This window comes from Rattus rattus, chromosome 14, assembly GCF_011064425.1.
Source record: "Rattus rattus isolate New Zealand chromosome 14, Rrattus_CSIRO_v1, whole genome shotgun sequence".
Classification (NCBI taxonomy): domain Eukaryota; kingdom Metazoa; phylum Chordata; class Mammalia; order Rodentia; family Muridae; genus Rattus; species Rattus rattus.
In genome coordinates, this window is record NC_046167.1 from 81,553,668 (window position 1) to 81,579,853 (window position 26,186).

Genomic DNA, 26,186 nt, shown 5'->3' on the forward strand with positions numbered 1-26,186 from the left:
TCCACAAGTTTAGATTCTATTAAATTCCAGATTTGATAAGTGAGACTCGGTTAGGGTTACCATTGCCATGATGAAACACCATGACCAAAAGCAATGTGGGGAGCTAAGGATTCATCCCACTCACAGTTCACTGTCAAAGGCAGTAAGGGCTGGAACCTAAGCAGGAACCTGGAGGCAGAGGTCATACAGAGAGGAGTGCTGCTAACTGGCTTGCTCCCCATGGCTTGCTCAATCTGCTTGTTACTAGAACCCAGGACCACCAGCCCTGGGATGGCACGAGACAATAGGCTGGGCCCTCCCATCCATCACTAAATAAAATCCCCAACAGGCTCACCTGCAGCCCCATCTTATGGAGGCATTATCTCAGTTGGGGTTCCCGCCTCTCTGATGACCCCAGCTTGTACCAAGTTTGCATACCACTCACCAGGACAGAGACATGTACCCCAACTTTAATTCAGATCATGAGAGGGTATTATTCCACAGAAATATGTTGAGGTTTTTCCCATGGAATCTACTACTGCTGCTGTTGTTGTGGGCCCCATTTAAATTCAATAGAAATCCAGCTTAACTCAAACAGCAGGTCAATGCAGGTGACAAAAATTTATTGTGATCAAGCCACTACCGATCGATCAGGGCCAGAGAACGGACTTGGGAATTGAACTAGGATCCTGAAGGGATGTTGTACAGCACATCTAAAGGATGAAACCGTAAAGCCAGTGGACTGTAGCATTGTCCAATCATATTTTGACATAAGGGGTCGAGCAAGAGAGTTTCCATCAACTAGGACTTGTTTCCTGAGCCTGGGAACATGATTTTAGTTTGGCCCTGCCAATAAGACAGAGAAGTTGTCCCTGAGATGTCTGGACTCAGACAAGCGTTCCTTTATAGAGGCTGTTTGGCTACTGTGAAGTCTTTAGCTCCCCTAGGACCTGGGGCGTTGAATTTAGTTTCTCCCTGTGATTAAATGGAGTATGAACGTGAAATAGTAGTACTTACAATATGTTTCTTTTGCTTGTTCCTCACAGCGTTACTCTACCAAAAGCCACGGTGTTAAACAGAATCCTTCAGGTTTATTGCTATACCCAAAGTTCAGTTTATACCCTCATCACAGAAGTTTCTCCTTTCAGTCAATGGCAATCAACACAGTGGGCACTAGGTCTCTGTGGGCCCCAGTGTCTGCTGCTCTCCCCTACACGGGATATGTTGAAGACAAAAGAGGGCTCTGCTCCTACTTGGTGATCAAGAGCTGGCACTACATGCTCTGTCAGTGCCTTGGACATGGAGAAGAACCAACAACCAATGCAAGTGCCTTGAACTCCAGAAGACTATTTGTCATCTTGGTTTAGTTTTAGTAGATCGTGAGCATATGGAAATTTATTCATTCTAGATTTCCTGTCTTAGTGAAGTCGAGGTATTTTTAAGGTTCATCCCCATGACTTTCTGAATCTTAGTGGTATCTCTAGTATTTTTGTCTCTGTAATTTTGCCGACATGGGTGTTCTCACCCTCTTTTGGCTAATCTGGTTGACAGTGTGCAGTTTGCCAGCCTTGTTCACCCTCTCAAAGAACCAACACTTCATTGATTCCATCAACACCTTATTTCATTGATTCCATGTATTTCTTTTTTACATTTATATCTCATTGATTTCTGCCTCCATCTTCATTATTTTCTGCCACCTACTGCTTTTGGATTTGGCTAGTTCTGTTTTTCTAAAGAATCATGTCAAATTATTAGGTTGTTTATGCTAGATTGCCTGACTTTTTTTTTTTTGATGTGGGCATTTACTGTTATAAACATTCCTTGTATACCTGCCCACACCGTGTCCTGTAGTTTTTGATATGTTCTTATCTCGTTATCACTCATTGTTTCAGTGACTTGTTTATCATTCAGTAATGTACTGTTTAATTCCCATGTATAGTTTCAACAGCTTCTCTTCTGTTGCTTATCTAGCTTCTTTTCCATTTGATCAGACACAATGTGTAACACTATTTCAGTTTTCTGGTGTTTGTTAAAGCTTGCTCTGTGTGACAAACCATGGTTTGCTTGGGAGCACAAGCTTCATGCTACTGAGAAGAATGTGTATCCTTGAGTGTTTGGGTGGGATTTTCTGTAGCCATCCACTAGTTCTAATTGATATATGATGCCGTTTAACTACAATGTTTCTGTGTTTAATTTTTGCCTGGATAAATTTTCTAATGGTAAAAGTAAGACATGAAGACCCCACAATTACTGTGTTGAGATTAATTTATGGCTTTGGATCTAGTAGAGTTTGTTTCGTGAAATCAGGTGTACCTGGGGTTGGTATGTGCATATTCGCAACTGTAAAATCCTCTTGGTGGATCGTTCACTTAGAGCCCTTTATCTCCTCTAACTAGTTTTGGTTTGAACTCTATTTTGTCAGTTATTAAAATGGCTACAATACTCGTTTCTTAGTTCCATTTGCATTTCTCCCAACTTTTACTCTAAGGTAATGTCTTCCTTTGATGGTGAGGTGTGTTTCCTGAAAGCAACAAAAGATGGATCCTGCTTTCTAATCCAAACTGAAGGTCTATATCTTTTTCTTGGGGAGTTGAAAGCATTAATGTTCAGAGTTGATTTAGAATGAATGTATTAATTCTTGTCATCTTGATATTATGTTTTCTTAGGTACCTTTTGATAAATGGCCTTGTTATTGCATTTCTTTTCCTGTGGTCTCCTTGGTGTGCTAATTTTTATCTTTAAAGTATTCCTTTCAGGGGGTTGGGGATTTAGCTCAGTGGTAGAGCGCTTGCCTAGCAAGCACAAGACCCTGGGTTCGGTTCCCAGCTTCGAAAAAGAAAAAGAAAAACAAAAGAAAAAAAAAAGTATTCCTTTCAGTATCCTCTGTTGGACTCACATAGTGGTCATGAATTCCTTATTTTGTTTTTATTTCCTCTTTACTCATAAAAGCTAGTTTTGCTGGGTATGATAATCTGGCTTGGCAGTCAGGATCTTTTCAAGCTCCTCTGGCTTTAGAAGTTTCCACTGAAGAAAGAAGTTATCAACCTACCTGCAAAACCTTCAACCCAAAATTTGTTCTCCCTACAATATGCACAGGGATAAGAGATGGAGGGAATGGCCAACCAATGACTGGCTCAACTTGAGCCCCGCCCCATGGGAGAGATATAACCCCTGACACTATTTAATGATACTCTGCTATGCCTGCAGACAGGAGCCTAGCATAACTGTCTCCTGAAAGGATCCATCTTAGGAAATGGATGCAGATGTAGAGACCCACAGCCAAATATCAGGTAGAGCTCAGAGAGTCTTGTAGAAGAGTCGGGGATAGAATAGAGTGACCTGGAGGTGTCAAGAACACCACAGAAGACCTACAGAGTGCACTAACCTGGGCCCATGGGGGCTCAGAAATTGAACCACCAACCAAAGAGCATTCAGGGACTAGACCTAGGTTTCCCATAATTGTAGCGGATTGCAGCTTGGTCTTCATGTAGGTCTCCTCTAACAATTGGAGCTGGGACTGTCTGACTTTGTTGCCTACCATTAGGTCTCCTTCCCCTACTTGGACTACCTGGTTGGGCCTCAGTGGGAGAGGATGTGCTTAGCCTTGCTGGGATTAGATCTCCCAGGGTCAGGTGGTACCCAATGGTACCCAAGGGGGTCTCCCCTTTTCTGAATACAAGGAGGGTAATAGAGGGAGGGACTTGTAAGGGGTGACTAGGAGGAGAGAAAGGAAGAGGGTTGCACTTGGGATGTAAAGTGAATAAAAATAAATCAATTATAGGAAAAAACAGAAGTTTCCACTGTATAATCAGCTGTTAGAAAGGCAGGGCCATTAGAATATGTGACTTGGCCTCTCTCTCTCTCTCTCTCTCTCTCTCTCTCTCTCTCTCTCTCTCTCAGCTTTCAACAGTTTTTCTCTATTTTGTGTTTTTAGTGTTTTAACTATAATACATAGTGCAGAGTTTCTTTTCCAGTCCTGTTTGCTTGGTGTTCTGTAGACCTCTGGATCTGTGTAAATTTGAGAAAGTTCTGGTTTAATTGAATATATTTTCCACGCCTTTGACTTGGTTTTCCTTTCCTCTGTGCCCATCCATTCATAGATTTGCTTTTGGATTTTTCTCCTGAATCTGGCATTTTCCATCCATGTGCTCTTCTAAGATTCTCTTTGATTTAAGCACATGATCCAATTCCTCAGTATTGTCGGGTGCATTGACATTCCATCTTTCGAATTCCTATTGGTAAAGATTTTCACTGGGCTTTCTACTTGTCTGATTGATGCTTTCTTTGTGTTCCTCCAGCCTGGTCTTCTTTGTTATTTGCCTCTGTTGAACCCTATTTCCTCTTCCAGAACTGACATCCCTCTGCAGTCGTTTATATTTTCTTGAACTTCACTTCATCCCTGTCCTCCTTTGGCTCATTTCAATTGTTCGTTTGTATGTCCTAGAAGTTATTTGAACTTTTCTGAACATGTTTGTAATTAGTCTTTTGGATTCCATGTGTTCTATTCATTTAGATCGTTTTTCTTTGGACTATGAGAATGGGCCTTTTGGAAGAAGGCATAAGTACCCTTGACTTAGGGGTAAGCAGTGGTGTTGCAGTAAATATTAAAAAATGCCTGAACCTTTTATCCCGCATTAGTGCCAGCACCCATAGGGCCACATAGTACTGCAGGGTACTTTTATCTCAGTGGCTCCACGCTGCCCCCAAGTACTCTCAAAGCCAGGTGGTCCATGAGCTGTTAGAGCGTGGCACCTTGCCAAGCTGGTCCCTAGAGTCAGTTCCAGCACCAGAGGGCCATATGGAACTAACCACAATTTATCTCTGGTTAGTTATTTTATCCAGCTATCAGGTAAAAGCAGAGCTTTAGAAGTCCACCATAGGACTAGCCTACTGTGGCTCCCTGCCACAGACTCTGTCAACACTCCCGACAACCACACCCTGGTAGTTAAGGTATAAACTCCCAACTATCCAGTGAAATCGAGACTCAATAAACTGCAACTTATCAATCAGATTTGTATGTTGAATTCTCAGTCCACCATACATCCACACAAAAAACTCACAACCAAATAGTAAAGATCTAAACCGCCTACCTTAATAAGATAAATTGACCTATAGAAATCCATCCCTTAAGAAATACACATACCTACTTAAGGCCATTTAAGACCACCCAGATTTTGGGTCGTCCTTCTCTGTCTCCATCTCGATTCTCCTTTTTCTTCTCCTTCTCTCCTGCCCTACAAAAGCTTTGTCCCCACTTTATTATTTTTTTTTTGCTGTCTAATCATGGGCCTTGACCTAACTTGGGCCAGCCCTCACCTGCATATAGACATCAACCTACACAGTGGGACAGACCATTTTGTGGTGACAAGAGGATGGAGTACAGATAGAGAAGGGGGGATGTCTTTAACAGGTCTCCATCAGAGTGGATCACTTGTGACTAGTTAGTTGGAACAGGATCCTAAGGGCAGAGAGAGGTCACAGGCAGTGGAAATAGAGGGGTGCCTTGTGTAGTCCCTATGGAGCTTGGCCATTGTATGATGTGTTGGTTCAAGAGGGCTCTAGATAGTCTCTCGATTGAACTGTAGACTCTCTGCTTCATTTCAATTAGATCATAATGTTATCTCTCACTTCTACCCATAGTGGACTCTAGATGGTCTCCAGACCGTTCTATTACTGTCTTCCTGTCTCAGCAAATAGAAGTTCCAGTCTTCAGTCACTTGAAGCTAAACTTTGAAATTATCCGACTCTTCCATTTTTTTTTCCTTTATCCCTATGTCAGCAAATAGCCTATCTTCCAAACGTGACCATAATCAGAGTCTCATCACCAGTGAGCTCCCGCTAGACTGGCCTGAGTCATCCTGTTCCCTAATGGGCTATCTGTCCCTACTCTACTCACCCATGACATCTCAGAGCAAGAACTAGGGTGTTACTATCACACCAAATAATAAAGATATAAACCTCCTACCAAGATAAGATAAATTGACCTATAGAAATCCATCCCTTAAGAAATACATATAACTAACTAGGGCCATTTAAGACCCTGCTCTACCTCACCCAGTGGCCTTCTCTTACTCAGAGTAAAAGCCAAGTCCTTAGCAGGACCTGTGATGTCTCCTACATCTGACCTCAACCCCATGTCTCTGGTCCCCTCTCACCATCACTGTCCTCCCTCCCTCTTCTCCATACAGAGTCCTCCTTGCTGTGCCTTCCATGCACACTCATGCCTCAGACTTTCTGCACCCGCTTTCCCTTCTACCCACAGTCGTCTCCTCCCTCAGGACTTTGGTCAGGCAACACGGGCCTCTTCTTCCTTCCTAGAGATACCCCGCTGCATCCCTCAGGCAAGCCGAATGTTTGCGCCCTTCACCACTCTAACCTCATGACTCTAAGTCGTGCTTAGGATCCAGAATACAGAGTGCACACAGACCGAGGTGGGTAAATTAATGTCCCAACCTCTTACAAAACCGTTCCAGTCATGAGAAGACAGGTAGGAAGATAATTAGACAGATATAAAGGCAGGGTGGAGAGACAGATGATAAACAGATGACTACACGATAGGCAGAGACTGTGGGTAGATTGGAGTCGGCTGTCCTGCCTGATGTCTCTTCCCTAGAAAGGCAGCACCAAGTATTCGTAGACACCCCAAGATAGAACAAGCCCATGGAAGGTTAGAGGAAGCACATAATCATTATGCGCTCTGTATTTCTTATACATTAAGCACCAATGCCTTTCATTTGATGATCTTAAAGCATGTAACAAAAGGAGCACTGTAATTACATGTAGTTAGACATCACCCTTGCAAGTCAGGCAGCGTTGGGAGGCTTAATGGATTCAAGAGCTCACTTGCTCTTGACATGTCTATATTATAAAAGAAAATGTGAGATGAGCCCGTGTGGCAGCCTGACATTTACACGGTGTCATCAGAGCCCCGGGAAATCTATTATGGTGTGGCTTATTAGCATAAGAAAAAAAATGAAATGACTTGTTGACTGTCTACCGTCTCCTGGCATCTTCGAACCAGCCAGTCACCTCAGCTGACACTATCTGTTCTGTCTAACCAGGCGTTTCACAGTTGAACAGATTACAGAAGTGGGGCTTTGAGGAGAAAATGGGGCTCACACTTGCTGGTTAACCAAAAGGACATTACTGAGGTCAAAGTGTAGCACACATATTCTGCGTTGGTCACACTGGGTCAAGAAAAGTTCACTTCATGAGACTAGGCCCTGACAAACTTCCCAAGTGTTTTGCAGCATGACTTTGATGTTTTGTAACTTAACGACATGCCCCTTGTCACAGTGACCTTCCTTCTCTTTAGATGCCAATGACCTTCATCCTCCTTCCCTACAAAGAGCGTCACATGGAAAAGCCTCGGGCAACAGCTTAAACGCTCGTCCTACGTGACTATTTGAATATATTGTGAACAGGAACAAAACTACTGACAAGCCCACAGAAAGATGTCAGGTCCAGCCTCTAGTCTGGATAGGAGACTTTAACTCCCCAAACCATGGAGAGAGTATGAAGCTCCAAGCATTCCTAGCAACTTCTCTATCCCAGTGAACTGGTGTAGGATATGAGAGATAGGCTGGCAGGACCTCCTCAGCCCTGGCCACGGAAAGCTGAGCCTCATCTTGTTACGTGAAATGGAATTCCCAAAAGGCTCACTCCTGGTCTGTGAGGCCCCGGGCACCGACTCCGCATCTTAAGTCGGGCCATTGCTCGAATGAGAGTAGAATGCAGTTCCTCCCAAATGCTCCCGTGCTTCATCGAGGTCACTCTGTCATCTTAGTCATCTGAAGGGTGGCTCAGATGATCATCCAGGCCGTTGCCAAGGATCATACAATACAAGTCACACAAGGCAATGATGCTTTAAACCTAGAATTAGCTTGTTACCTGCTGTGGTTGTTTGAATGAAAAACATCACATGTTTAAGTGCTTAGCCCTGTGGGGAGGCACTACTTGAAAGGGACTAGGACGTGTGGCCTTGTTGGAATAGGTATGCCCTTGTTGGAGGAAGTGTAACATTGGGGGTGGGGTTGGGGGTTTCAAAAGCTCAAGCCAGACCCAGTGTCTCTCTCTCTCTTCCTGCTACCTTCAGATTCAGATGTAGAACTCTCAGCCCATATCTGTCTGTGTGTCACCATACCCCTCACCCCCACCCCCATGCACACAATAGACTAAACCCCTGAACTGTAAGCAAGCCCCAATTAAACACTTTCATTTTATGAGTTGCCATGGTCATGGTGCCTCTTCCCAGCAATAGGACACTGACTGAGACGTTTCCTATACACTGGAGCAGCCCCACAACTCTCAAATGGTCAGCCAGTACCGTCTACATGACCAAAGTGAAATAACAGGGGCCATGGAGAATAACAGAGACCCCCGAGTAGGAGGTCAGGCTCAGGCTTAGTCTCCATCTAGCCATTTCACTTTCAGACAAGAATCTCATGCCCTTTCTGTAACTTTGCCTGGGGAGGTGTGAACCAATATCCATTCTCCCCATAAATGGTAAGACGTAGTAATTCCAAGTGTAACCGTGCACCGTGAGCTTCTCAGGGTTACCTACAATCACCTAGCTAACTCAGGGACAGGTGCTTCCCCGAGAAGCCCACCCAGCCTGAGCAACAGTTCATGAAAAGCTGCATCGCTGGAGCTCCTGCTCAACCAAAACAGCTTAGGAGGTTGGAGAGTCTTTTTTCATTTCAGTTGGTGGGAACCTCTGCTAGGCAGCCCGGGTGCTCACTGCTTCTAGGCAGGCAGGCTGTTTGGAACTTCTTTTAAGCAGTTCAGCTTGTCTGAAAGTCTTTTAGGCAGCAGGCTGGTTTCTGTCTCTTTTGGGTGGCTTTCTTGGTCTAGGTGACTTTTGGGGAGGCTCACATAGCACTTGGGGAGGGAGGGACCTGGTAAATCTGGTCAGTTTCAGGGACTTCCTGAAGCAATTGAGTTGTTTTCTTCCTGAGCTTAGCTTAGCAAGCAAGCTTTCCTACTGCTTGGACCCTTTCACCCCTTCCTGTATCTAAAGGAACTTTCTTCCAAGATGGAAGGTTTTATCTGGAAGGAAATCACTACACAATAATATTGGAAGAGAGAGAGAGAGAGAGAGAGAGAGAGAGAGAGAGAGAGAGAGAGAGACAGAGACAGAGACAGAGACAGAGACAGAGAGAGACAGAGAGAGAGAGAGAGAGACAGAGAGAGAGAGAGAGGTTAGGGAGAGGGGCAAGAAGAAAAATCCAGCAAGTTCCCAGTAAACAGCTTTTCTTTTGTTTAACAGACCTTATAATTTGCTAATTAGTATCTTACAGCTTTTAAAGGATGTCACAAGGCTTGGTCTGCAAAGCAGCTGATTTCCTAAACTGAACAAAAGAAACTGCGAAGAGAAACCTCAGACCACAGGGTCTTGAAGATTAGGAGTGAATGAGGTAACAGAAGATAGTGACTCTTGATAGAAGTCCTCATCATGCCGGTTCCATGAACTGCTTATGACAGGCCTGCGGCGGCACCAGCAGCTTTTCGGAGGCTCTGTGTTGGGGCAAATCGTGTGAAAGTGTGGGCACTTGGTGGGTTTAGTGACACGGTGAATAGAGTTTTCACAAACTCGAATGTTTGAGGTGGAGGAGGCGGAGGTGGGAAGATTGCCCCGACAATCGTTTAGTATGAGCTGTATCAGACTCTCTCATCAGATTGCTGCTTTTTTTTTTTTTTTCAAACCACAAGCAGGATGCAGAAGACTTGTGCTGAGACAAAAGAGTGTTTGGGTGCCAGAAACAGAAATGATCACCGAAAGAGTGTGTTTTGCATAGCTGTGTCAAATTAGGCAACCACTTTAAAACTTGCCCTTTTCTAGTTTTAAATTCAGCCTGGACATGCAACACTCCCAGTGACTCGCTACTGCTATGAACACACGCCGAAAGCTGGCTTATGCAACCGTTTATACGCAAGCACTGTGAGCGAGGAAAGGAGACACCATTTCGCTACCATTTGCATCACATAAATTACATTCAAATGATGTTTTTTATCAAGACAGCTGGGTATAATAAGTCCCTAGAGAACACCCCAAACTAGAGAAATTCTCGCTTTTAGAACTACAGTCAACATCCTCCGCAAGTCATCATGCGCTATTCGATCAACAAGCCTCAGGAAACTTGGAAATATTAAATAAAAACAAGGTTTTGTTTATATAAAAATCTTCAAGGTGACGTACTAAAAAGACATCTAATTCCACCGTCATAAATGAGTTTTAAAGACGCGTTCTTCTAAGGCTGATGAGGTAACTCGGCAGGTAAGTGTGCTTGTCACCAAAGCTAATGGTCTGAGTTTGATTCCGATGACCTACGGTGTAGACAAACAGAACTGACCCCTATAAGTTGTCTTCTGACCTTTGTTCACACACACACACACACACACACACACACACACACACACACACATGCACATATGCACATACATGCACACACACATGCACACGCACACACGAACATTCTTCAATAGCATCACATCCCAAGTATATAATAGTATAGCTATTTTTTATCTTTCTGAAGTTCTGGAAAACCGAGTTATGACATTTGGCAAGAGCCGCCCATGGTGTTAGCATCAACCTGCCATGTTGTTTACGATTGGGGACGCAAATGTGAAGCTCATCGCCTAGCAAATTGCTTTTCATTCCCTGTCGTTTATTCTTCTGCTTATGCGCCTCTCGCTGCACTCCCAGCATCTCCTAGACAGTCTAAAGACTTGGCTTTGCTGGTTAGCAGCCCGCCGTCTGGTTACGAGACGTGCACAATGGCACCATACGCAGTTTTAACCACAGATTCATTACCCTCAGCATCCATTCGGCAACACGGGCCATTCACCGATCAAGACTCTGAAGACAAGAGTGGGCCAGCCCGCTTTCTGACCCTGGAGATTTTAATTCTGCAGAAGAGAAAGAGAACGAAGCGAAATACAGACAAACGAGTGGGAAAGTGATTTTAGAGACCGATAAGTGTCACTAGGGAGACAACAGGTAATGTGATAGTGGCTGCTGGAGAAGGGTCATATTAATTTAGGTCAGTCCTTACTGAGGACATGGCATCCCAGCCAGACCTGATGACAGGAAGGAGCCAAGCCATTGATTCCAGTCCCACAGAACGCCAAGAGCAAAATGGAAGACACTGGCATCCTGTTAGAGGAAAGGGACCCAGTTGTGAGGGGAAGTGATGAGGCGGGAGGTGGAAGCAGGCGACAGAGCAGGAAGGGCATCACGTACGGGCTGTGGTCGGAAGCTGCAATGAGGAAACCTGATTTACACAGGTGTCACAATGGGGGCAGGGAGGGCCGCTGGCTATGTGGTCCTAGGTTGAACTCTACGCAAAGGCATCAGGCATAGGGGTTCAGTGGGGGCCAAGATGGACGACGGGCCTACACTGCAAGCTCCGTATCCCATACAGGGATGATTATCTATAGAAAGAAGGGGTTCTGTTGTTTGAGACAAAATGGCTTTGGACTTGCTATACAGCTGAGGATGGCCTTGAACTCCTGATCCTCCTGCTTCCACCTCCCGAGAGCTGAGGTCACAGGCATGAGTTCCCGGAGTTTGAACTCTTACCAACTGAGTCACACAGCCCCAGCTCTGAAAGGAGATCTCTTTTTCATAGCACACACCATGCCGTGTGGAAGCAGCCTCCAGAGCGAAAGCAAGGGCGTGTGTTGCAGTAACGGTTACGAGGATTAGTTGTAGGACGAGAAGCAGAAGATTCTGGCCACATCCAGGGGTAGAGACGGCTGGTGGGCGATGGGCCTGTCATTCAAAGTAGGCCTTAGGCCTGAGGGGAGCGGGGTGGTCTGTGACAGAGCTAGAGAAACTGGGACTTTTCTTTGGGGGAAAGGGTGAAATATTTAGCTCAGGCTGTGTCGGTTGAAGAAATCTACAGCTTCAGTAAACGTAATCCCAAAGCTCAAATCCTGCACTTTGGATCCTCCCATGGCTCCTGACCCACTAGGAGATGGAGGGAAGGGAAAGATGGCCGCAGGGGACTGGAGTTAGTTCAGTCTGGGGCGCTTCAGTCAAGGAAGGCACAACCTCTCCTATGTCAAGCCTCCCCTCTTCTCTTCCCTGTGATGGTAGGAGCCAGTGGAATCCCCCCACTTTTTTTTAAAGATTTACTTATTTTATTTATGAGTACACCGTCACTGTCTTCAGACACACCAGAAGAGGGCATCGGATCCCATGACAGATGGTTGTTACCATCTGGCAGCCACCATGTGGTTGCTGGGAATTGAACCCAGGACCTCTGGAAGAGCAGCCAGTGCTCTTAACTGCTGAGCCATCTCTCCAGCCCCCCATGGAACCCCAGGCAGTAATCATGAGGTCCTCTCCCGCCACATCCTGGATGCTCCACCCACTGACCTTCCCAATTGTGACTGGATGAGCCTTGTTGAAGTCCCTGAGGCTCCCTGACTGACACAGCTCATACAAACCGGACCAGTATCCCTGCTGGTGTCTGTCATACTTCAACCCAGCTCCTAGCTCTGTGGGCCAGGGTCCCTTGTCCCTTGTATATGATGTCTGCTAAATTTCTACCTAGGTGAAGTATAGAGACCCTTTGGTAACATGGGGGTTTCTGACTCCTGTCCCTCTGTAGGAAAATCAACAGAGGTTTACCTAACTCCAGCCCCCTTCTGACTCTATCTGACTATACCATTGAATGCCCTCTGGCATGCCGTTACCTCTCTCCCAATTCCCAGGGGAGTGGCATAAAGATTAAATGAAAGATCATTGCCTCTTGGGGGGCTGTAGTGGCTATTCCTGGTTGTCACCTTGACTGTATCTGGAATGAACTACAATCCAGAATTGGAGGGCTCACCTGTGATCCAGAGCTTGAGGCTGGAAGACACAAGTTTCTGGCCTGGATCTTGGCATGGAGATCTTGAGGCATGGTGGCTATGAAAAGCTTAGGCCCAGGTAAGGTAGTACAAGGCTTTATTCCCAGCAGTCTGAGGCAAGGAGATCTCTGAGTTCAAGGTCAGCCTGGGACAAAGCAAGTCCCAGATCCAGGCGTGTGGGGTGCACTCCTTTAATCTGGGTCACACCTTCTGCTAGAGGCCTACATAAGGTCACTGGAAGAAGGAAGACTCACTCTGCTTGCTAGCACATCTGTTGGAATTTGTGGGGCCTCGAAAGGCACCCTCGCTCCCAGTTGAGGAAGCTTGGTGGCTTGGTGGTGGGAGTGGCTGGGAGCCCAGGGAGGCCTTCTATGGGAGATTACATGGAGGCACTATAGGCGAAGGCCTTCTCTGTGGCTCCCCATGGCGGATCCCATAAAAAGAGGCAGTCCGTGGTTTCAAGGTGTTTATTGTCATGGTGGAAAGTGGATGAGTAAAACCATACCCCACTTCTCAGGGTGGGTCTGAGATTAAAGACCTTTTGTAGGGAGGAGTGTCTGGGAAGGAAAGTTCATTGGCTAAGCCTTTGGGCTTTTAGGTACCTCATTATAATGGAGATCTGTCTTGAGCCTATGTGACTTGTGGTCATGTCCTCTACCTGTAAAGGGGCTTGGGGAGTTGCCCTTAAGTGAGCGATGGTCACAAATCTATGGAGGGCTGTAGGCTAGTGACCGGCCTGGTTTCCTAGGAGTCAGGTGAAACACCTACCATCCCTTCAGGGTCTCCAGGATTCAAGCCTCCTCAACTGGGAACCAGGGTGTTCTTCACAGTCCCACAGGAATTTACTTCTACAGAAGACCAGCTGAAACAACCAGCCTCGAGGGACTGAGCAACCATTAGATTCTTGGACTTCCTGTTCACAGCTGACCATTGTTGGGGTAGCGGGACTGTAAGTCATCACAAGAAAATCCAAGAGACATTCCATATATTCTGTGTCTCTAGAGAACCCTGACTAATACAGGGGCTCTCAAGGCAAAACCAGCAAACACAGCCTCCTTGTCCTCTCAAGATCCATAGCGTATCTCCTCTGACTAACTGGGGCTAGGAGAGCAAAGACAGTCACCCAGTGCCTCCCTCTGTCCCCATTCTGTCCTCCTCCTCACAATGTCTTGGCACTAGATGAGGTAGGCTTCCAACTTGAATTCCACCTACTCCATATTTCCGGCCCAGGGCAACTAGCCTCACCATACAGTCGTCAGTGTAGAGGGCAGCTTTCCATCTATACACTGAATCTCCGTATAGTGAAGGAATCTACTTGCTATGCCTGGGTGGTTGAGGAGTGATCTTTTTTTTTTTTTTTTATAAAGAAAATGAGCTATTTTCATACAGAAACCTATCCTATTTGCAACAAGAGTTCATGGTCCATGATGGCTGGAGACAGCATCTGAGTCTTTGGCATGTGGCACTGGGGACCGGACAAGTCCTTTAAGTCACTCCAGAAAGATCAGGACTGCCTCCACGTATTACTACCTGACCTAGAATGATCCATTCGTGATAAGCATCATTAAAACATGAAGGCGCCTCAGAGCCCACAGAAACGAGGTTGCATTTCAGACCGGAAGAAAATTAATAATGTGCAGTGGAGTCCGGGAGACGGCAGGTTTCCAGACATAGGATGCTCAGCTGAATCGAGTGTTTCCGGAAGGTCTGTCTGGAACAAGATCCCAACACGTGCTCTGATGCTAACCCAGACAGACTCACCCGTCCAGAGTGTCGAATTTTCCTAGAAAGACACCAGGGACTACTTTTTCCAGGTCATAAATAAACTCAGTCGACCAAAGACGACCTGGCAAAGAAAATTCACAAACACAAGGCACCGTTTTCAAGGAAGACAGCGAATACTGTAATCTTTGAGCCAAAATGAAACTCCAGCGGCTAACTGTAATAGTAAATCCTGGCCATCGGAGAGTCCCTGTGGTTACCCAGAACCATGTAGAAGCACTCCAGGGTATCCTCCGCTGTCTACCTCTGTCTACCTCTTACTGAACATCCTACAGACAGGGTCTCTCTCTGTCTCTGTCTCTGTCTCTGTCTCTCTGTCTCTCTCTCTCTCTCTCTCTCTCTCTCTCTCTCCCCCCCCCCTCTGTTTCCCTCTCTCTCTCTCTGTCTCTCTGTCTCTCTGTCTCTCTCTCTCTCTCTCTGTCTCTCTCTCTCTGTCTCTCTCTCTCTCTCTCTCTCTCTCTCTCTCTCTCTCTCTCTCTCTCTGTCTCTCTCTCTCTCTCTCTGTCTCTGTCTCTGTCTCTCTGTCTCTCTCTCTCTCTCTCTCTCTGTCTCTCTCTCTCTGTCTCTCACTCTCTGTGTGTCTCTCTCCTCTCTCTGTCTCTTTCTCTCTCTCTGTCTCTCTCTCTCTCTCTCTCTCTCTCTCTCTCTCTCTCTCTCTCTCCCTCCCTCCCTTTGCCTATCATTTTCTGAAATCAACCTGGAAAACACTATCATTCTTCCAGGCACACACACTGAAGTTCGCAGTTGTGGACAAGGCAGACCTTTGCCAGACGGTACACTTCGTGTCTCAAGTGTACTGCGTGTAGTGGAGGTGTCACCAGAGATAGATCCCCCAGTTTCCAATGAAGCAAAATCCTGGGGTGCAAAAGAAGCCCACATCCTTCTGCCTTACCTTACTCCACTTCCACTCCGAGCTCCTGGTCCCCACCCCCCTCCTCCCTTGACCTCCACTGCCACCTGCGACTGCGGCCGGCCGTTGTGGATATTTTTATTCCTGTCCCCCATTCCATCTGACCTGTTAAGTCCAATTGAGATAGGGCCAAGGAGTTTGTCTCTGGGCTGTATTCCATTCAGGGGAGTATGGTGAGAAGCAGAAAAAGAGGCCAAGTATGTCTTTGGGGCCAACCCCAGAGAGAGTCAGCAGATCTGAAGGGAGATGAGGAAGTCATTCAACTCTAGCCGCAACACACTGTCCTGACACGGAGCCTTGGGGAGGGAGGGAGTAAATCAAGAGCCTCATGAGAGCCTGTGCAAGCTTCTCAGGGTATCGGATGGTGAGAGGCTGCAAATGCACCTTCTCTGATGTCCCTCTGGAATATTATCTGGTGACAATGCCATCCCTGCAGACCTGATGTGTGGTTTATAATAACATAGTATATGTATAATATTTAAGCCAAGGGCTAGTTTATAGGAAAGATTAAAGGAACTATTACTGAACAGCAGAGTGAATGCTTTTTATTTTAAATTTTAGGGGCTGGTGAGATGGCTTCACAATTAGAGCACTTGCTGCTCCTCCAAAAGACACCGGCTCAGTTCTCAACGCCCAAGTAACACAAGGTCTGGCCCACACCGTAGACTCTAGAGCTCACAGGGCAGAGGCACGTGAATCCTTGTGAATCTGAGGCAGCCTGGTCTACATAGTGAGTTCAGGCTAGCCAGGGCTACATAGTCAGATCCTGTCTCAAAAGATAAACCAATTGAGTGAGTAGAGCTTAGAATGTAAAAAGATTTTAAATTTTTAAAATTTTTATTTACTCACAGGGGGTCAGCTGGTGGCACACACCATGGCGGGTTCGTGGAAGAGAGAAGTCATTTCCCTCCTTCTACCATGTGACTCCCAGGGACCCAACTCAGGTCATCAGGCTTGTAGGTACGAGCCTTTACTAACTCAGCCATCTCACCAGCCCAGGCATTTTCCACTTGAAGTCCTCTGTATATTTCCAACTTTTGAAAAAGCCCTAATTTCAAGCTCATCATATCGTGTATCAAGCCACTTGTTTGCGTGCATTCCTTCCATGCAGCCCAGACCTTTCCAGAAGAAACAGATACCGCCACCTAGGCGTGTGGTAGTCTCACCTTAACGCTAGTGGTCAGATTCCTAAGATTTGCATCAGCCTTTTGCTTGTCACACACTTGCGGAGCCCTCCCGCGGGGAGTCTGAGATAAACACAGTAACAGGATGCTCTCCCTCTCTGAGAGGGGTCATAGGTGACCGTGCCACCTGCTAGCGGATACTCACTAAGGCACCTCAACCTGCACACTGTGATAAAGCCAGTTGCCATACTAGAGATGCTGCCATTTCGTCTAGGCTCCGCCCCACAGTTACCTGGCAACGGCCAGGTGTTCCTGACTAAACCACCTGAGAAGCTGTGATGGGGCTCAGATGACCCTGCAGCCAACAGCCAGGGAGGACTCAGTGCGCTCACTTATGGGGAACCAAATCCACCCACATCAGCTAGCAGAGTCAGGCCCTGCTTCCAGAGGAACCTTCGGGACCGTACTCCTTTGTTGACTCCCGATGCAGAAAAACACACAATACAGCTGAGCCAAGCCTGCCTGCTCTCTGAGAAACTATGTGACGGGAAACAAATATTGCTTTAAACTTCTAGTGTTGTTTGTTACACAGCCACAATAACTAAAAGAGCCGCTGTGTCCCAGCCTCACTGGTGTAAGGGTCGGGGTTAGAGTCAACCCGTGAGCCATGTCACCTCCCCACCAGCAGCCAGGTAATACCGTCAGGCTGTGAGGAGGTGAGTGAGGAGCAGAAACAAAGTAAAGTGCGTTTGACTCTTCCACCTCAAGTACCCAAAGAAGGTACTGGAGGCTGAGCAGAACCCGGCCATCAAACGTGCCCATGAGCTAGGTCAAAGGGCAGCCAGTCCTCTGGGAAAAGGAGGATTCTGTGAGATCAGTAATGACCCGGTGCCACCTAGTGAGAACTGCTGAATCAACCCCCCAACTTGTACAGAAGCAGGTGATAACTGACAGGAGGAACTCTCAGATCGTACAACCCCCTCCTGAGTCTCTAAGCTGCTAAGGTACACCTAGGGCCCCCCAAGACTGACGACTTGGTTCAGTCCCACCGCCCACCACAGGATGGAAGCAGAGAATCAACTTTCAAAAGTTTTGGGGGGGATTTAAACACACATGTAAATTACCCTCTGTCTTTGTTAAGGATGAGGAGGTTATACTGGAAACATGAAGAGAAATTATATTGATTTACATAATCCCAGCTGGAGATTGTCTCAGCTACTAATACCGGTTTTATTATCTTACTGAGCAAAAACCTATTTGCATTAATGGAACAAAAACATTACCAGATGCATAAAATACTCTGCAGTTTAAATGGATCGTTCAGTGCAAATGACTCTCACTGTAAAGGCTCTTCCTAAGGGGCAGCCCCCATTTATTTCCTATTCTAATTATAATTCTTGCTGTTACTTTGTATCAATATGGTGAGAGCAGGTTGTTAGGGAACTGAAAACATGTTTAAAAAAGTATCACTGGAGACAAGTCTCAGTGGGATGCTAACCGCGAACCGCAATGAGCAACCCCGGCACCGTCTTCACGCCTCATGCCATTTCTCTGTAAAAGGAACATTCTGTAGAGAAATGGAAGCTTCTAGGACTGGGGAAGGGTAGGCAGTCTGAGCCTGGAGTATCTCAAGGCAAAAGAAAGAGGGCAAAAGGGAAGAAAAGGAGGGGGGAGGGGAGAAAAGGGAAGAGAGGAAACGAGGAGAGAGGGAAGGAGGGAAGACGTTTCCCTCCCAATACTAAGTTTAAAAAGCCATGCTGATGAACTCAGAGGGAACACCAACGGTCACCTCGACAGGCTCCTGGTGGTCAAACTTGGAGCCATAAGTAAAGCATCGGCAAACTAGAAGATGAAATATACTCTAGCCGCAAACCTGTCTTGGTAAATACTTTATTTGATACATCTGGAGACCAATATCCCATGTGGCACCAATATCCCTCCATGGCTGTGCCATCGAGGAGGCAGGGCACAGCCGGTGATGACCTCAGTAAAGCTGGTGTGCAGTGGTTTTCTCCAAAGAACATCTCATGGGAGAGGAGGGGAAGAGTCACCTCAGCACAGAGAAGCAGCAGGACCGACCACCTCAGCTGAGCCATCATGGCAACACAAGGGGTGAAAGGGTTGGCAGTCTATGCCGCTGACATCAAAACACCAAAAATCTGTTTTAAAAAAAACACCAAAGTAGGGAATGTGATCTTGAGATTAAATGAGCCAACTACGTGCTGGTCAGGAATAGCAAGGACAGCCGTAAGTAGACACTGACTGCATGTTTCTGAATTTCTGTAGGGATGGTCGTGCAGATGGGAAGAATCAGGGTGTTTCCTGAAGAGAGGAAACAACAGTAACTTCCCCAGAGGACAGACAGAACTGAAGAGAGAGACTTTGAACATTACCCTGAGGGGCCGGAGCTGGCTCAGTGGTTAAAAGTGCCTGCTGCTCTTCCAGGGGACTGGAGTTTGATTCTCAGCATTCATGTCCGGCCTCCAAGGGGTCTGCACTCACGCCAGACATTTACCTACCTACACACACCACGTCTTGGCACACACACACACACACACACACACACACACAAACACACACACACACACACACGCACACACACACACACACACACACATGCACACACACACACACACACACACACACACGCACACACACACGCACACGCACACACACACACACACACATGCACACGCACACACACGCGCACGCGTGCGCACACACACGCACACACACACACACGCACACACACACACTCATTGAGATCCCATCCAAAACTCCTTTTCAAGCTCCCATTTTCTCATCTTCAGACAATGGTATCAACCACTTCCATGGTGGTAAGTTGTGGACTGATGTCTATATGCAGGCGAGGGCGGGACCAAGATAAGGCAAGGCCTGTGATTGGGCGGTGAAAAAGTAAGGCGGGCACAGAGTTTTGGAGAGAGGAGGGAGTGAAGGAAGGAAGAAGAAGAGCCAAGATGGGGGCAGAGATGGATGACCAAGATGCATGTGGCCTTAAATGGCCACCGGGAGCTATGAAAATCCTCTAAGGGATGGATTATTACAGGACAGTTTGTCTTATCTAGGTGAGCAGTTTATGTCATTATCAGTTGGTTGCGACTATAACCACAGGGGATGGATGCTGGGAATTTGAGCGGAGTTCGCAGCAGGGAGTTCCAAGATGGCAGCTGCTGGGGACAAAGAGTAGCTTGCAGGGACAGCGTGGGACGGAAATTGGAGACTTAGCAAGTCGGGTTGAGACACTTTGCTGATCGAGATGAAAGTGCCCCGCAGATGCCATGTGGCCTGCTGGAGCTGGTAATAACGTGGGTTGGTGCATCCGATTATTTTTTATTTACCACAGTAAGTGGGTCCCTCACTGTCATGAGGACTTTATATGCACGAATCATTAGTCCTCTCCCTTTGATGGGACTCAGTGGGGATACAGATTCTAACACCATCCCCTTCTACAGATGAGGAAATTAAAGCAGAATTGATACGCATAAAATCACCTTTATACAAAAGCAGGGGAGGCTCTCTGACTCTGGTTTATACCCGTAGCCACCATGCTTCAAAGGCCCCCTACGATGCCTCACAGGAAGCTATGAGGACTCGGCAGAACGTGTTTTAGATGTGTGGCTGTACCTGCCGAAAGATCAATTATAGATACTGTTTGTGGAGAAAGCAAAACAAATGTGCAATCCACAGAGCTGGAAAAGAAATGGTTAAAAAAATTAAATCAAATAGATAATAAGGGAGAGACAAAGTATCAAATTATTATGGTAGTTTGAATAAGAATTGGCCTCAACAGACTCATATGCTTGAATACACGGTGCTCAGTTCGTGGAACTGCTTGGGAAGGACTAGGAGGTGTGGCCTTGTTGGAGGAGGTGTGTCACTAGGGGCAGGCTTTGAGGTTTCAAAAGCCTCTCACACTCCCAGTGCCTCTCTGCCCCTCTCTTATGGAGATATGAGCACTGAGCCTCTGCTCCAGCACTATGGCCGTGTGCCAGCCTGCCTGCTGCTGTGCTCCCGTCATGACGGCCATAACACTCTGAAACAGTTATCTCCCAAATAAACGTCTTCTCCTATAAGCTGCTTTGGTCATGGTGCCTTATCACAACAAAAGAAAAGCAACTAAGAAAACTAAGACAGGAGTTGTCATCGGGGAATAAGCTATTGCTGAGATAATCCTGACTGAGCTTTTATTGAATGCGGGAACCTTTGGGGTTCTGGATTAGGAAAGCGGTTGGATGCCGTGAGATAGTCTTAATGGGCCATTCCAGTAGGATCTTGGCAGGCAGCAGATCTGAGAGGAATGTGGACTAGGGAGATGCAGAGATGGACTAGAAGAGGTTTCAGAGGGAAAGAATACTAGCAACTGGGCTAGAGATCAGACTTGTGATATTTTGGCAAAGAATCTTATGGCTGCTTTCTGCTTTTTGTCCTAAAAATTTGACTAAGGTTAAATTGAGAAGTATTGGGTTAATTTCCTTACCAGGGGAAAACTCAAGACAGCCTAACATTGACTCTGTCTCATTGTTACTAGTAGTCACTCTCATGCAGGTATATAGTGAAGATTAAGAAGGTTGAAAAGGAAAGAAAAGAAAAGAAATGATAGGAAAAGAAAGGAGTTGGATGGTGGTGACACACATCTTTAATCCCAGCACCTGGGAGGCAGAGGCAAATGGGTCTCTGTGAGTTCAAGGCCAGCCTGGTCTATAGAACAAGCTCCAGGATGGTCAAGGTTAAACAGCCTTGAGCTGTCTTAAAAAACAAAACAACAAGAACAACAACAACAACAAAAAAAGCCCTCTTAAATCTCTGTAAAGTACAAACTATGTTTTACAAAGTTTTATTAAAGAGAAAAATTGGTATAGTGTATAATTTGTTAAATTTTATTTTCAACAAATCCCAGGTCATGTGTTGAGGTTTGGCCTATGGTTATGTGTTATCATGCTAACTGTGGACCCCAAAGTTTGGTTGTTCCAGAAAAAGAGTCCACACACAGACTCAAGTGATGCTGTGTGACCTTGCTCCCAAGTTATTTCTGATTGGCCAATAAAGATGCCTATAGCCAATCTCTGGGGAGAATTGAGAAAGGCAGGGGTGGGGTTCCCAGGTTTGGAGTCAGAGAAGATCAGGAGGGAAGGGAGAGGGTGAGGAAGAAAGAAGACACCGTGGGTTAGGAGTCAAGAAAGTATGGCCTTAAGGGTCAAGTAGAGTCAAGAGCAGCCCAGATGAAACATAGTAATAACTTGGAGTTATCAATAGGAAATAGATTTTAATAGCATAGAGAGTAGTATCTGCCCAGCTCTAGTGCTGATTAAGGTTTATAAATATAAAGGATGTGTGTGTGTCTTTACCCAGGAAATAAATGCTCAAAGGCAAGGTAGAAGGCCACTGATCGAGATTAAATATTCTCTACAACAGTCATGTTCTAGGGAAATGAACATTTAGAAAATTAAGAAGTGGGAGGGCTGGTGGCTAGGAGATAACATGCTAACACTTTTCTGTTGCGGCAGGCTGCATTTGGCTCTAACTCCACTCCTCTCCCATACCCGTGCTTTCTGCTGCGTCATCTTCCAGAGTTCTGAGCAGGGGTCCCCGTCAGTCATCGATCAGCCGTATGACTCACTTCGGCTCTGCAGATTTGGCAGATGTGATTAGCACAGAGCTCGGGGTGACTCTGGGGTTTGAGCTTGATAGACTTACCCTGTTACCGTGGGAACAACCAGCCAGTCTCAGGCCTGTGAGCAGCAAGGACTTCACTCAGTGCACACGAGCTCTACAGATCCTTATAGGAAAACCCAGCTGAGCCCCACAGACGTGTGTAAAATGAAGGGATGTCATTAGAATCTGGTGAAGAATGGGGGTTGCTTGTTACATAGCAAAAGCTAACTGCTGTATTTAAGCATCAGAAATAACAAGTTGGAAGACACACACACACACAGACATGCGCACACACACACACAAGCTCACACTATATGTACTGAAGTAGAAAACACTTCATCTTGTGCTTATACTTTAATACTTAGGTATTCTATAAGGCCCACAAATGCTCAGTAAGGCACATCGCACTAAAGCATTCAAAATAAAATTTGCTTTGCCACCAGTCCTATACCCTGATCCTGCAACATTCTTTATCCAGCTGACAACCACCCCCATCAACTTCCCTGGCAAAGGCCTTTTGGGTTTTCTCTCCCTTCCCCCTCTCCCTCATCCCTCTCCCCCTCCCCCTTTCTTTCCCTCTCCCTTTCCCCCTTCTCCTCCCTCTCCTTCTCCTCCCTCTCCTCTTTCCCTTCCTCCTCCCCCTCCCCCTCTGTTTCCCCTTCCCTCTCTTCCCCTTCCCCGTCCTCCCTCCCCTCCCCCTCCCCCCTCCCCCTCCCTCTCACCAACTCCACCAAGAGATTCTGGGTTTGATGCTAGTTGTCATGTGCTATCCACAGGCTTCCATTGTGTCTCGCATGACTAATCTCAACAACATCCTAACTGACCTGTGCCTGTAAAACGATCTGGTCTTCTATCCTTGTGTCTCTTGCCTCAGCTATTCACCATGCAACATCCAAAGGGGCCTTCCTAAGTATAGACCAGTTCGTGTCATGTCCTTCCCTAGGCCTACTGCTCACCGGGGCTCCAACCTTCCTCAGGGTGGAGTCTGGAATCCACCTTTCCTGCCTGTAGGGCTCATGTTTGCCCTTTTGCCTCGACCACGAGTATCCCCAACCCTTTGCATCAACCTATAGAAACACTGGCTACCCCACTGTCAGCCCCTCTAGCCCCTGGAACCATGAGGCCTTGTTCCCTCAGCCAGGAATGCTCTTTCACAAGCTGTGCGTGACTCATTTGCTTTCTTCCAGCCTCTGCCCAAATCACCATCGCTGGAGAGCCTTTCACTGCGAACACAATAGGCCTGAGCTCTGCTCTTCTCCCATCGCCCCTGCCTCTTTATTGGCTTTTGTCTTGCTGGGCACGGCTCGCCACTTGACATAGTACCAGTGTGGTTGCTTTCATTTGTTTCTCGTTGTCTTTCTGTGCTTTCTACAACGGAGGCTGCGTGAACCAGGAACTTGGTTTTTGTTCCCTTCTGAAGAGGCCAGAACAATGCTCAGGATATAAGTCCTCAGTAAATATTGTTGAGTAAGTGGGTGAACCTGGGAAGAAACGTTGTAAAAAATGCACGGAACTCATATTAAAAATAATAATAAACCTATAAAATTTAATTGAGGGAGAGAGAAAAACACACTCAAATATATAGTAATAACTAAGCTTTAGGAAGAGAGGTCCAATACATGAAAGAGATAATTTCTTCTCAAATACATTTGAATTGGACACATTCCCACATAGTATTTAGTGGAGGGATCATCAAATAGATTTTTAAGGACAATTTAGAAATGTAAATGTTTGCAACTATCTAACTGCTCTGCAGAAATGAAAGGTAAATGCTGGAGATATGTTCGCTCACCACGTGCAAGGACCTGGGCTGGGTCCTTAGCACAGAAAATAAAAAGGTAGCCATGTGTTCTCTACCATCCATTAAGACATTTAGAAAACCGCAGAAATAAGATTTTGGCAACACCGATGTGAGCAAACATTTCATTGGAACAGACTATAGTCCAGAAACAGACCTCTGATCATCAATATTTATTTTCAACTTGAGATTTAGATTCATCTAGACAAACCTCTAGACATGTCTGTGAGGAAGTTTCTAGATTGCATCAAGTAACATTGGAATGCCCACACTAAATGTGGGTGGCTCCATTCCCTAGGCTCCGATCCTGGTCTAAATCAAAAGAGAGCAGGCTGGGTATTAGCAGACACTGCTCTCTACTTTCTGACTGTGGATGCAATATAACCAGACACCTGTTCTGGCCCCCATGCCTTCCCTCCATGACTGACTGTAACCCCAAACTGGGAGGTGAAATCAATCCTTCTTCCAAGTTGCTACAATGTTGCAATGGCAATTTGGGACAGTAACACAATTAATCTCTCTAGAATCTGCCTGCATGTATTAGTTACTGGCCTTACTGTGGCCAAACACCTGGAAAAGTAACTTAAAGAAAAAAGATTTTATTTTGCTTATAGCAGCGGGGGATACAGTCCATCCTGATGGCAGCATGACTGCAGGGGCAAGAAGCCAGCTAGTCACACTGAGGCCACAGCTACAAGTGATGGCTCCTTGTGCCCAGCTCTCTTCCTCATTTTTAAAAGCATTTTAAAACTTACTTTAATGTGTATGGGTATTTAGCCTGCATGTGTGTCTGTATACCACACTCAAGATTGGCACCCACAGAGGCCAAAGAGGCCTTCAGATCCCCTGGGACTAAAGTTACAGATAGTTGTGAGCCAACATGTGGGTGCTGGGAACTAAACTCTGATCCTCTGGAAGAGCAGCCAGTGCTCTTAACATCCATATCATTTCTCCAAACCCATTTTCTTCTCTCTATTCAGTCCAGGATCCCCAACTCATAGAATAAGGCGGTTCCTCTCATCTCAGTTAACCCGGATAATTCCTCAAAGACATACCTAGAGGCTTATCTCTCCAGTGATTCTAGGTCCTGTCAAGTTGACAGTACTAACCATCATACCCCATCCCCCATCCACCTTCCACCATCCACCATCCTCCTTGTATGCCATACACAGTGTGCCATACACTTTGGTTACACTGACTTTCTGATTATATTAAGTAGTCTTGGGATCTGGGATGCATGGGGTGGGTCAGTACAAACAGAGATTGACTCCTGGCATTGTCCACAAGCACACAAGCTTTGAGACTTGCTGCATTCTGTTCAAGCTGTGAGTTCTGGGACTAAGACATGCCTTTCTGTACCTTGGTGCCTATTTCCACATAAATTTATCTGTTTTTCCATATAGAAGAGTTTTTTTTTTTTAAAGAAAAAGGTTAGAGACCCCACTGTGAGTAAATACAGAAGGGTGCTTACTATGAACATTTAACTGAGTCTAAGATTTCCTACGTGGCCACAAGAATCAGCAGCTTTTCTGAGCTGTAGGGACATCAATAAATCAACCAGAGCAAAGGGGACCCTGCAGTGTCTAAGAGACACAAGTTTCAAGCGGTGACAGACTGTGCTGGCAGTGGAGTGTGAGAATTTCCATCTACGAAGATGGGCTGGGCAGTTGTTAAGTAGGGGTTGGATCTGAGAAAGGAGAAAAGAGTCCTGGGTCTCAGGCCAGTCAACAGGGAACAGTGTCCCCCTGTCAGGCAAAGAAGAATTGGCTTTAGAAGAGATTCTGGGGAGCGGCCTACGGTGTCCAGTTAAAAAGCACCCTCCTTTGGAGAAAAGTGTATCCAGAGGGGTTTACCCCCAGATAGCTGATGAGAAATATTGACCTAAGAATAACTATTTGACAAAGAAATTAGTGCTGAAAGATTCGTGGAACTCGTTATCTCTCTACCGTTTAGAGTAAAATGTGGAATGGTTTTGCGCTTGGAAATTTAGCTATTTAAAACAAAAATTTTGGGGGGTCATTTTGTGTTGTGACTTCCTAGAATAAATGGCCATTTTGTTGTA